The sequence below is a fragment of the Perca fluviatilis genome, chromosome 15 (genome assembly GCF_010015445.1).
Source record: "Perca fluviatilis chromosome 15, GENO_Pfluv_1.0, whole genome shotgun sequence".
Lineage (NCBI taxonomy): Eukaryota > Metazoa > Chordata > Actinopteri > Perciformes > Percidae > Perca > Perca fluviatilis.
In genome coordinates, this window is record NC_053126.1 from 30,038,518 (window position 1) to 30,052,130 (window position 13,613).

The following is a 13,613-nucleotide window of genomic DNA, read 5'->3' on the forward strand; positions in this document are numbered from 1 at the left end:
CAAAACTCTTGAATGCACTGTTGTAGATCTAGGTTTTAATATTTTAAGCCAGAAAAAAATGTGGTTTTTATATGCCCAACTGTATTCCCATAGTTCCTAATTATTGTAAGACAGCCAATTTGAATATTTGAATATATACCAATAAAACAAAAGTATTATATAGCTAGCTAGTATTATGAGCTAGTTATGTGATGTCTTATCATGATTAATATTTTTTATGAACCAAGCAAGTTAGTATAACTGAATCAAAGGAATACTGGTTGGTCTCTGGGCATATGAAGATTTTATTATATGTAGTCACTGGGTGCAAACAGCAAATTATAGTCCTATGGACTGTGGTCCCTGATGGTTTTATTGCTGCTCCTTTGCACATATTTGCGAATTATCATGAATAGGTTATGAATTGATAATGTTTGTAGAATTGTATAATCTGGGGTTTTGTATTCCATTTGTATTGGATTATTATACATGATTTATTGTTCTGTCTACCAGTAACCATGGGCAGGAAACAGCAATGTGCTAAAACCTGGTACATTGCATCTCTCCTCCATCTCTCCGTTTTTATAACACGGTTAATGTTTAATTTTGCACGGTCCTTGTCTGAGTAAAATTACATCACATGCCCCCCTAGAAGGTTAATATAGATATATGTACAGAGTATCCAAAAATAATAATATAAAAAATTGTTTCAGGTGAACCATTAAAGTCCAGAATGGGTCTTTAAACCCCATTTTAGTGAATCTCAATTAATACCTCTTCACTGGGGTTGATCACAACATTCTCTTCATATTCATTGATCTAACTGGCTAATTTACACCTATATTAACCTTCTTGTATTATTGTAAATAAACTTTTCATTTTCTTGCTCAGAGTAGAAATTTGAAACCACTCTCATTTCTATACGCTAAACAGCTGGCCAAACGAGATATTGTTATTTAGTGCATTTTGTGTAGATTGGTCAATTATCTTCCCTTTGGCCAGAGCTATGCTATGCTAGCTGGCAGCTACATAATAACTGTGCAGACTTAGTAGAGTGGTATCATTCGTTTAGTTGCTAAATTGGGTAAGCAGATTACATGTATTGTATTAAAATGTTGAACTATTTCTTACACCTTTATAGAAATACATTGTTGATTAATGTTTTAATGGAAAGGCCTAATCTAATTGTGTTATTTAAATATACCCTTACTTTTATATATATATATTCATATTATCATATAAGTACTTTCTTCAAATAAATGTCTTACTAAATGTATTTTAAGTATTCTTCCCTATCTTTTTGCACATGCACACATAAACCAGATATGACCATGAGGAGTTTAAAGCTGAGTGGTCTCATACACCCATAAATAATGACCAGACTGGGCTGGGTGGGTAATAATAACCCAGTTATTAAAAGATGAGGACTGGCAGCCATCTTGCATCTCCCTTACTAGTTCTGTCCCTGGCCTCCCTTGGTTCACTAACACACTTCTTTATTCATTTTTATGGATTATTTGGTGCAGATTATTAATTGATTATTGATCATATCAAGGAGATACAGTTATATTAAAAGGCAAATGTTACCTGAGGTATGTTAGCTAGCTAGCTATTTTTAATGGTCTCCTCATCTCTGTTACAGTTTTTTTTTGAGTCAACTCAAACTCCACATTTTTCAAAACAGTTAAGACACAGGCCGAAACAGTGGCACTCATGGTCAAAATGACACATTTTGTTTGCAAAAGGCTCTAACCGTGCCAAAACATTTAAAATATGCAACAAAAGCAAATTTTGCCTTCAAACAACACAACTTGCAAACAAGTGTATGAGCACTTCCAATCAACCATTACACAGTGGACAACAAAATACAGCACTCAGTGTGAATCAGTGCACCACTGCTTGTCATTGTAGCCTATTACTGGACGTAGCTTTCATGCCAGTGACATTTGTTGACAAAGTTGCCTTCTTGCAAAGAATTGGATCCAGAATCAAAAATGCTTTGATTCAGATTTTATTGATTCTTATTTTGAAACTGTGGCTTAAAACTGAAATACTGTAAAAAATTAAACAAAATACATGTAAACCAAAATAAAATCTATTAGAGTATAAGAAATTAAGAAAATAAAAATAAAATCTATTACAGTAAAGTATAAACATCTATTACTGTAGAGTATAAGAAATAAAAAAGCCACTATTGCAGTTTTTCTCAATCAATTTGGTACATTTCTTCAAACTCAGGTAACAGCTCTCAAAACAGTTAACACAGTGATCTGTACACTTTGTAATTGTCCTAAACAGATAGTAAATTCTCCTTCATTTCATACAAATTACAAATCAAACGCATCATTTTCTCAAAACACTGTGCACAAAATTCCCTAATGTTATCACAGCAGTTCATACAGCCAACCAAATCTTTAATATATCAGGAAAAACATTTGCAGCTTTTTCATTGGTCTTCAAAGATCACAAGCATTTTTGTACCATTTTCAAAACACAACAAACTAAATTCTGTGAATTGTAAAATAGTCAGTTGCACACCTTATATCCTCAATTAACCCCAAATTTATATCTGATGAGTTAGTAATCCACTCAACACCGAAAAAGCCAATTTCCTGATTGTTCACACAGCTGTCTTAATTACAACAACCGCAAAAGGGGAAGAGAAAAACAACAAAGAATACGAATGAGGAGAAAAGACAATAAAAAGAAGAAGAATGAGCAGTGGAAAAGGAAGAGGTGTAAGAGTGAGAGGTGGTGGACAGGGTAGAGGGAGAGGAAGAGGAGATGGAGAAAGAGCAACAAGAGCTAAATATGTAGGAGAAGGAGCAAGAACAGCTGAAGATGTATGAAGATAGAGGAGTAGAGGGAGAAGAGATGGATAGATTAGAGGGCAATGGTATAGTGGAAAGAGTGAGTAGAAAATATAAGAAGAGATGGACAGAGAGGAAGAGGAGGGCAAGGTGTAAGAGGAGGGATGAGGGGTAGAAGGATAGGGTACACACGTGTTTCAAATGAAATCAGAGCCACACTTATTGACCATGTCATAAATCATGGTCTCTCACTGAGAGAAGCTGGGCAGAGAGTTTAGTATAAAGAGTAAATATAAAGAGATCCACAGTGGCTTCAATTATCCGCACATTTCAGAGGGAAAACCAGTAAGTAACTATATCATTCTACTTCTACAATGAGAGTCCATGTAGTCTTGTTTGACATAGGTCTAGAGTTCCACAGTAAATGTTCCTGCTTGTCCAAACATTTTTCAGAATTGAAGTTAGAGAACATTCAGGTGGACGAACAAGACTTCTTTCAATTGAACAAGAGCATGCCATTGTTGACATGGTGGTCCAGAACAACACCCTCCGCCTCAAAGAAATTCAGCAAAGAATAACACAGGACAATCAACTGTTCCACAACATCCACCAATTCAGTCTCTCCACAACTGATCATGTTCTAAGGAGAAATGCAATCCGAATGAAGCAAGTATACCAAGTGCCCTTTGAGAGGAACTCCGTTAGAGTGAAGGAGTTGCAATTCCAGTTTGTTCAAGTATGTTCAACCCAATTACTGCACTTTTACTGTCAACACAAAAATATATTTTTCCTGAATTTTAAGTATGTGTCCATAAACTATTACATGCTACTGTAAGTGAAAAGATTTAGGCATATCTATGTATTGTCACGATTTCAGCAGGTGGACCCAAATGCAAGACTCTTCCAGGTAGAAGTGCAGAACAAATAGGGATGGCTGACGCGAAACTGACGTTCCGAAGCTTTGTTGAGATCCCGAAGCGCAGATGTTTCGAAACACTGAAGCGTGATTCAAAACACCCATGTCACGTGACTACGGCTAAATGAAGCTTGAAGTGTTTCACAAGTGTTTCGACAGGTGGCATTGTCCGCCGAATCAGAGTTTGATTGACAGGGTCTGGAACAGACCACACAATCTCTTGGGTTTTTGTGAGAGGAGTTTGATTTTGAGATAGCAGATTTTTGGTGATATAGTGACATTTATAGTGCGATTTGTTTAGTTATATTTAGGCTTACATTTAAATTTACACATTGACCGATAGGCTAGAGACAGACAGAGTATACATACAGTGATTGATAGATAGATAGATAGATAGATAAAAATGGAAGCTCCGTTTTCATTTTCATTCAGAGCCACAAATGTCAACATCAGGCCCATCATAATCAACATCAACACCAGTAGAAACACAGGACAGTTTATGGGAACGTTTTGATGATCGTATCCGTGAAACCAAGATGATACACAATGCTACAGCTGATGCCACAGTGGAAGTTAAAAAATACCTCAACTATGCGTTTTTGCCCAGAACTCATGATCCCCTAACTTACTGGAAAGAGAGAGCAGTAATCTTTCCTCATTTGTATGTCCTTGCTAAAAAAATCTTTGCATGACAGCAACAAGTGTCCCTTGTGAGAGGATTTTTTCAAAGGCTGGAGAAATTATCTGTAAAAAAAGAAGTAGGCTAAGTCCTTCCACAGCAGAGAAATTAATATTTTTGAATAAAAATCTATAAAAAAGATTGAGACATTGTGGCTTGATTTCTTTTATTAATATTTCATGACCAAAATAACATTATGCACAGTGAGGAGCCTACAAGCCTTACAAGCTTCACATTTTTTTTAACGGCTCGTTGTTAAGGTTGTTTCAGATCAACACCTGCAAGTGACCACTAGGTGTCATCGCTGAGACGGGTGTCGGATTGTTTCGAAGCCTCGACACAATATGGCACATTTGCTTCAACTGTTTCATTGTTTCACGAAGCCTCAATCTGCCCATCACTAAGAACAAACACACTTTATTTTGACTTAACAACTACAAACGAACAGGACTCTCACAGAACAAACAGAGAGAGACGAACCGACAAGAGACAAAGGAACACAGGGGTGTAGAAATACACAGACCAATAAACAGAAAGACAGGGGATTGGACAAGACAGTAACGAGCAACAGGTGAGAGTAGAAACGGGGGGGGAAACTAACGAGACAATTGGGAACAGGTGAGAACAGAACTGGAGGGTAACTAACAAGAGAGGAAGTGCACACCATATACGGGGATGGGACGAGACAAAGACATGACAGACAGGTAACCACAGAACACATGGAACACAGCAACAAGCACAAATAACAACAATATACACAAAAAAGGCCACAAGAGTGGCACAAAGGCAGTCAGTCACAGACGGATCCTGACATGTATACTGCTGCTTCAAAGTGTGAACTCAAACTTCAGCAACAGTTTCACAGTAGTATTGACTGCAATCAATGCCATTACTGTAAAACACTAACTTACTGTATTGTACCGTGTATTCTTTTTACTCTAGATAATATTGGAGTTGGATGGCAGTGCAACTCATTATGAGTACCTGTATATTGATGAAGCACGCATAAATGCTTCACAAAAAGGAAAGAGGAGAGAAATGTGATTGGCCGTGGTGCGTCAAAATGTCCCTGGACAACGCGGAGGAGCATAACGCATGCTTCACAATTTTCTACAACTGGTGTTGTGGCACACAATGCTGTCTTGGGACCATACAACACAGCAAGGCTCCTACATTTTTTAAACCTCCTCATTGAAATCTTTCTTTCCGCGTGGGGTGATCAAGAAATGGTGCAAATTTGTGCGGGTTACTGTGCAAGCAGGAGTGGTTTGAGATTCACCCACATTTCAGGATGGTGTTCCTTCCACCAAAACCATTCTTTCCTTCGGAATATTGAGGAATTCTTTTCCTCTTGGAGATGGAAAGTACATGATCGCAACCTCTACAAACAAGTACAGTGCTTCTTAAGCCGATGGAAGAGGCCTGTGGAGATATTGGGGCTTAGAAGTAAGGATGGCTAAGCAGCATTCAGTTTTTTCCCGATGCATGACTGTTGAAAGTATTTGCTGTGATATTGATGAAATTCTCTGGCCAGATGTAATTGACAGGCATGATCAATAAATTAATTGATTCAATGAATGCAGTACATTTTGTACTTATTTTTTTATTTACCTATGTACTTATTTGCATAATATTTTTTTGTGGGGTGACAACTCATTGTCATACACCTGAACTCCTCATTAAAGAACTTAATGAAAAACATGTATTTTCATTTATTTCTTTGTGTATCTTCAGCTGAATTTATCAAATAAACAGAGAACACACTTTTAGTTTTGATATTAATATTGAATTTTAATAAATGCATTACTAGAATAAAATGCTTATGTTTTATTGTGCAGTGAATACTTAACTGTTGCGCCAACATAAGAGTGTGTTTAGTTTGCCGTGTTAACTGTTTTGAGAGCTGTTACCTGAGTTTGGAGAAAAGTACCAAATCGATTGAGAAAAACTGTAATACACACTCCACACATTTTTCCTTCATACCTCATTCTGCTCTCCAAGGGCGCTAATCAAAGAGTTTCCACCGTCAGCTAGCATGCTCTCTAGCTCGACACACCCTCACAGTTCAGAGCTCTTAGAAATAACAGGTACGAACAATGCAAAAATAATAAATTAAATCACAACGTAAACTCTTTCTTTAGAGGATTCAAATGGATTAACATGATAAATAACTAATGTGTTTACTAATGTGTTAACAAGTTTTTACCGTTCCTCCGACGATGCGTGAGCAGCACATTGTGAAGAGAGAGTAGCAGGAAGTTTAGCATCACAAAAACATCAGAAGAAGAAAACGGCGCTTTTCAAAATAAAAGCAGAACAGACCACAAGGTGGCACTGTAACAATGTCTTGTTAATACATAAATATAATACTGTGTATGAGAATATTAATGCAATTTATCAGACATTTACAATGTGAACCTGAAAAAGTTGAGCAATTCAGGAAAGGCCCTTAGGACATAAACACTGCCTCTTTACAGTAATTCAGCTTGACTGGTACAAACATGGTTACACCTGAATTCAAAAAAAATCTTATACTCACAATTACCAGTGTGAGTATAAGATAACAGTTGCAGGTCAAGATCTCAGTGAGATTGGATTACGGGTTAGGGGTCAGTAAAAATTTATTTAATAATTAATTTGCATATTGATAGCCTAGTACACTATTCCTTTTCAGCTTCATAATTGTACTCTTGGGGTCTACGAAAATAGGTTTACATGCTTTGATGTTAAAAAAACATGTTTCTCATACTGCCCATTTCTGCAGCGCATTTGCCTGAAACTCTGTCTGAGATCAGTCTGACCAAATTCAAACAAATCACTGGGCGGGTGTCACACCACCACCTCATGCAAAGGCCAATGAAACGATGTTTTGAGGAAGCTGGACAGAAAACGTCGTAAGTGCAAAACCGGTTATTAACAAAACAACAAATACATACTCAAACAAATGGCACAAGCTGAACTCAGAGAAATAAAAACAAAATAAAAAATTACACATAGGCAAAAAACATTAATCAACAAAAGGGCAACCTCTCAGCATGCTGCAAAAAACATTCCTTCATCCCTCTCCCTTTCAAACAACCTGTATACATACACACAATTGGGTGTGTAACCCCAGCTAATGGTGTGCAGGGTGTGCAGTCCGTTCTCATAAAAAAATTTTTTTGTGTAATAAAGGGTCAACATGCCAAAACTTTTGCCCACCTTTGCCATCTTCATCTATGTTGATTCATTAATTTGATATTCTCCTAATACTCTTGTCCTTTTGTACTTTTGCACTTACTTTAGTGTCGCTGCAGCAGCCCAGCATCTCCCTGACATCTCCTAACAGCAGTGTTAATTTTGACAGCAAATTCTGATTTAGTCTTAGTCTTTTGAATAACACACCATTTAGTTTTAGTCATATTTTAGTCATCTGAAATCTTTTAGTCTCAGTCTAGATTTAGTCGACTAAATATCCTAAGAGTTTTAGTCTTAGTCTAGTTTTAGTAGACCAAATATTAGCAGATTTTAGTCGACTAAATCTACAGTGGACTTAGTTGACTAAATGTTTCTCCAGAATTTCCAGTCGTTGGAAGTATCTATCTATGTCTGTTATGGAATGGTATTAAGGTTTGAATATGCAATACAGACACAGATTTAACGGTTTTAATACAAAACAAGTATTTTATTTTATTCTTAATGTCAAAAACACTGACCATGGCTTTTTCAAAAAAGATAATCTCACATAAAATAAGCATAAGGCCCGCTCTCCCTGAAAAATATACATGCTCCCTGAAAAAGATATGCATTCTCCCTGAATGATATCACAAAAGTAGCCTGCGCTTATAGCAAAGAATGAGGCTGTCTGTCCTTTTTTTGTCGGCATAACACAAACATAAAGTTTTTTCTTTATGTTTGTGTTATGCCGACCCTACACCAAACGATTTTTCAAGCATTTCCACCATTGAGACTAATTTCCAATATCCTGAGAGTCTTGCTAGAGTTGGGGTGCTCCCGTCGTCTGAAACGTTTAGTTTAAAGTGGTCAAAAAACTCAGTCTTCTCGGACGGGTCTTCTCGGACGGGTCTTCTCGGACAAGCTAGCAGCTAGTGTGTAGATATATCAGATTGTTAATCCCAAAAATGTAGGATTAACTGTTGAATGTTTGTCTCTCCTAGTGCATTTGTTGCCGCTGGTCTCTTCAGTAGCTGCTGGGGGTCTGCTGCTGCTCCTGCTAGTCTTGGTGGTGGTCTGTCTGGTCTGCAAGAGGAGACGACGAGCCAAGCACACTGGAGTCCTCGTCCAAACTCAATGTCGGTGCTCACACAGTACACATTCATCCATTGAGTTCAAATGCTTGTAAATAATTTCTTCTGATGTTCATGATGCTTGTGTTTCAGTGGCTGTCAGAGTCAGGAACGATTCTGAAGATAAGGAGTATGAGGACGATGAGGCTGACTATGAGAATGTTGATCCAATGGACACCACGCAGAAACTCAAAGGAGGAAGCAGGGAAAGGGGAGGAAGAGGAGACCAATGATCATGTGGAGCCAGAGAGCGACGAAGACCATGATTATGAGGAAGCGGACCCAAGCACAAGTATTATAAAGACCAACAAGGTCTATTTCAGCATAGAGGAAATCAGAGAAGAAGAAGAAGAAAGAGAAGAAGAAGAAGAAGAAGAAGAAGAAGAAGAAGAAGAAGAAGAAGAAGAAGAAGAAGAAGAAGACTATGAAAATGTAACCAAGGCATGTTGGACATTTATGGAGAACAGGATATTTATCAAAACTTTTAAGGTGTCCAATGGTCAACAGTGTCACAGTGGTTACCGTGGATGAAGCACTGTTTCTTTGACCCACTGCAAAGAATTTTAATTTTAGGGTGCTTTCACTTCTGTAGTTCGGCTAATTTGGTCAAGACCAAGGGCAAAAAATATACACTGTAGTATTTTTCAGCTGTTTCAGTTCCTTTTCACACCACACAGTTTGCTCTGGTCCGAATCAGCTGATAAGTTGGTGAAATGAAGCGAAACGCAGCAACACAAGTCTCAGTCATTTTGGGCTGCAACAATCTAAAAAAGAGGCCGCAAAATCCTGGAGGGACTGACATTTGCAAAACTGCTCTTCGATTGGTCAGAATTAACATGCAGGAAAATTCCAACGGAACTCCCAGTCGTAAACAAAGAGAGGAGGAAAAGCCAGCAGACTACATGTGTTTTTGCCTTCTAAGTTCTATGGAGAGACAACTGCAAGGGTTGATTGTAGCCCTGGTCAACATAGCACAGCTGACTACAGTAGCTGGTTTAGTCCAAACCAAGGGCGTAAATACCAGAGGGGGTCAGGACCCCGCCCCCTAGAAATATAATTAAAACAATGCTGTGTATTGTAAATAACATATTATGTATACTTAAAATATCTGTGTAAGTAGTAAAACAATACAAACCCCCAGAAATGCTTTTTAAGTTTAGAAACATTTTGAGTCCCCCCTCCCTTGCCTCACAGTGGTTTGGGCTACTGCATGCTGTAGTTAGGCTTTGGACTAGACTCACAGTCACATCGAGTAGTGACAGGAATTTAATAAGTAGGCGGCTCACTGCATGAAACGTGGGATTTTCAAATCTGGGTAACAGCAGGGGGAGTTTTACCCCAGGTGACATTTTTCTAAAAAGGTATTAACTTAATTTTAAGAAAATCTCTTAAAATAGATCAGGCTCAGTATAGCCTAATTGTAGGCTCTTAAATTTTAGCTTGAATTGATTTATTTAATGAAAGTATGCTAGATTAATTACCGTGTATGTCATTAGCAATGACCAATGTTATGTCAAAAAGATACACAAAATAATTTATTTCAACAATTAGTTTTAATCAGGCTTTGCCACAAAGGTAAAATGTGCATTCCAAACAACATCACAGTCTCCTATAGAGCTCAACCACTGTGCGTGGTGGCATGACTACAGCGACCTATCTTTGGTCTTGCTCATCCAAGATTGTCTGGTGGAATGGAGACAGAGGCACCACTGTACAATTTTTTTAAGAGAAGTCTTTCTGCTGACACCAAAACACTGTGCTTCACATAAAGCATATCAGCTGTGTCATTGCATGACAAAGTCCCAACCATTTGTCTTCTTAAAATACTGGCAAAGTCAGCACCATATTCACATCTGTCCATATTTAATCTGTTCGTCTTTGTCTTTCTCTATCACTCTGCCCCTACCCCCTGTGGTGGTTGGAGTCCGGCTGGCTGTGAGTTTCTGTCTTTCTTTTTCCCTCTTATGTTTTGCTGTCAGTTTGTATTGGCTCTGTTTCTCTATGTGTTCCCCCCTCCCTTCCTGCCTGTGCCAGCCAGCTGATTGTGCACACCTGCTCGCCTCCTCACTACCACTCTTCCCGCCATACACACCTGCCGGTCATCAACTCCAATCAAGCCCAGTATATAAACCCCGGACTGACTCACCATCTTCACTTGATCGTTGCTCCTCTCTCCTCGGTGACACATGTCTCAAGCTTCTGCATATTATCCTGTGTGTTTTCCTGCCTGTGCTTTTTGTAATCCGTTTTCTGTTTTTTCGTTTCAGTCATTACCTTCCCCTTCACTCTGCCTCCAGGCAGCTGGCTCCTCCATCCAGTCCCTCCCTCACGGTTTCCTGCACCAGCCTGCCTCAGCTCTCGCCTCTCTGCGCTTCAGTGCTTCCCCTGTCGATCTCTCAGCCCCGGTCTCCCCGTGCCCCTGTTCCAGCCCCCGTGCCCGTGCTCTCCTCCCTGGCGTCCACCTTCCCACTTCCCCATCCTCTTTCCCATTTGTTTTTCCCCAATAAAGTATCTTGTGCTGAGCTCTGCATTTAGGTCCGTTCTGTCCTAACCATAACAGAACGATCAAGCCATCATGGACCTAGCAGACTCACAATCCCCCTCTGATTCTCCCAACCCCCTGCCCCAGGATTTGCTGTTCGCCGTGACCGCCCAGGGTGCGTTGCTCGATCAGCGTTCCTCGGCTATTCAGGCCATGGCCGAGTCCATTCGCACCCTGACCGAGGAGGTCCGGCGTCTGAGTGCCCAGTCTCCTCACTCCGACACGTCCAATCCTCCCAGTAGTGTCTCTCAGCCAGTTTCTGCATCTCGCACCCCCACTCACGATCTGGTTGCGTCCTCCGTCGCTTCTCCGCCTCTCGAGTCCCCAGTTTCCCTCCCTGAGAAACTGGGAACCTGCGAGGGGTTTCTCGTGCAATGCGACCTGGTATTTCGGAGGCAGTCAGTAACCTACAGCTCTGACGAGGCCAAAGTGTGTTGCGTCGCCGGGTTGCTCCGCGACCACGCCCTCGAGTGGTACACCTCTGTGAGCAAGGGGCAGCCTCACCTCCTCTCCTCATACTCCTCCTTTGTGGAGGAGATGAGGAGGGTGTTTGATCACCCTGTGCAAGGGAGGGCGAAGGCTTCCCGGCTCATGGCGCTCCGGCAGGGGGTTCGCAGTGTCGCGGAGTACTCTGTTGACTTCCGCATTTTGGCCGCTAGATCGGGCTGGAACAGTCCGACTCTCCGTTGCGCGTTCCTGGACGGCCTTAGTGAGCGGATTAAGGACCACTTGGCCACCAGGGACGAGCCGGAGAGCCTCGATGGGCTCATTGAAGCAGCCATCGATTTAGACAATTGTCTCCGGGAGAGAGAGATAGAGAACACGGGTTCCTGCTCCCCTGCCTTCCCAGTCGCGTTCGGCGGCACCCCCGGCTCCTCCCTCTCCTCCTCCACCCGAACCCATGCAATTGGGCCGCGCACACCTCACCCCGGAGGAGCGGGAACGCCGTCGCCTCGCCGGGGTGTGCATCTATTGTGGTCAGCCCGGTCATTATCTGTCCACCTGCCCGGTTCGCCCAAAAGAGTCGGCTCGGCAGTAGCCTTGGGAGCTCTGGCGAGCCAACATTCTCCCAATTCCCGCCTCCTGCTGGACGTTTCCCTGTCATGGCAGGAGGAAACGCTCCCTCTGGGGTCGTTAGTTGATTCTGGTGCCGACGAAAATCTTTTAGACGTTGATCGCTCGGCAGCTCGCCATCCCCCAAATTCCCCTAGATACTCCTCTCCATGCCACTGGCCTCAGCGGTCAGCCCCTCACCACAGTTACTCACTGCACTCCCCAGCTCCGCCTCCTCACCTCGGGTAATCACCATGAGTCAATCTCGTTTCACCTCGTCACCTCCCCCATAAACCCTATTGTTCTAGGTCCCCCCTGGCTCATTCTGCACAACCCCAATGTGGACTGGGCGCGGGGGAAGATCAGGAATTAGAGCCCTCATTGCCATGCATCTTGCCTATTGTCCGCTCGCGCCCCCGCTAAGCCCACTCAAATTCAACCTCCTCCCGTTCCTCCTGATTTAACCCTCGTTCCCTCAGAGTACCATGACCTCGCCACCGTGTTCAGTAAAGAGCAGGCCCTGTCCTTACCCCCCCAACGCCCTTATGACTGCTCCATCTCCCTCCTCCCGGACGCCCCGCTCCCATCTAGCCGTCTGTTTAATTTGTCCCGTCCGGAGAGAGAGGCTATGGAGCAGTATATTAAGGATTCCCTGGCTGCTGCCATTATCCGCCCCTCATCGTCCCCTCTAGGTGCTGGTTTTTTCTTTGTCTCCAAGAAAGACAAATCCCTCCACCCTTGTATTGACTACCGGGGGCTCAACTCCATCACAGTTAAAAACAAATACCCTCTTCCCCTTATGGACTCTGTTTTTGAGTCCCTCTCCCGGTCGGCCATTTTCACGAAGTTAGATCTTCGCAATGCTTACCATCTAGTGCGGATCCGGAAGGGGGATGAATGGAAAACGGCATTTAACACCCCACTAGGGCACTACGAGTATTTGGTAATGCCATTCGGCCTCACCAACGCCCCCGCCGTTTTCCAAGCCCTCATTAACGACGTCCTTCGTGACTTTCTGCACCGGTTCATTTTTGTTTATTTAGACGATATCCTGATCTTCTCCCCCGACCCAGTCTAACACATAGAGCATGTCCGCCTTTTTCTGCAGCGGCTTCTGGAGAACCGACTTTTTGTGAAAGCTGAAAAATGTGAATTCCACGTCCCATCTGTACAGTTCCTCTGTTTTATCATTGAGCATGGGCAGCTTCTCGCTGACCCGGCCAAAATCCAGGCTGTAGTAGAGTGGCCCACTCCCACTTCTGTCAAACAGCTACAGCGCTTTTTGGGCTTTGCCAACTTCTATCAGCGCTTTATTCGTAATTACAGTTCTCTGGTCGCTCCTCTCACT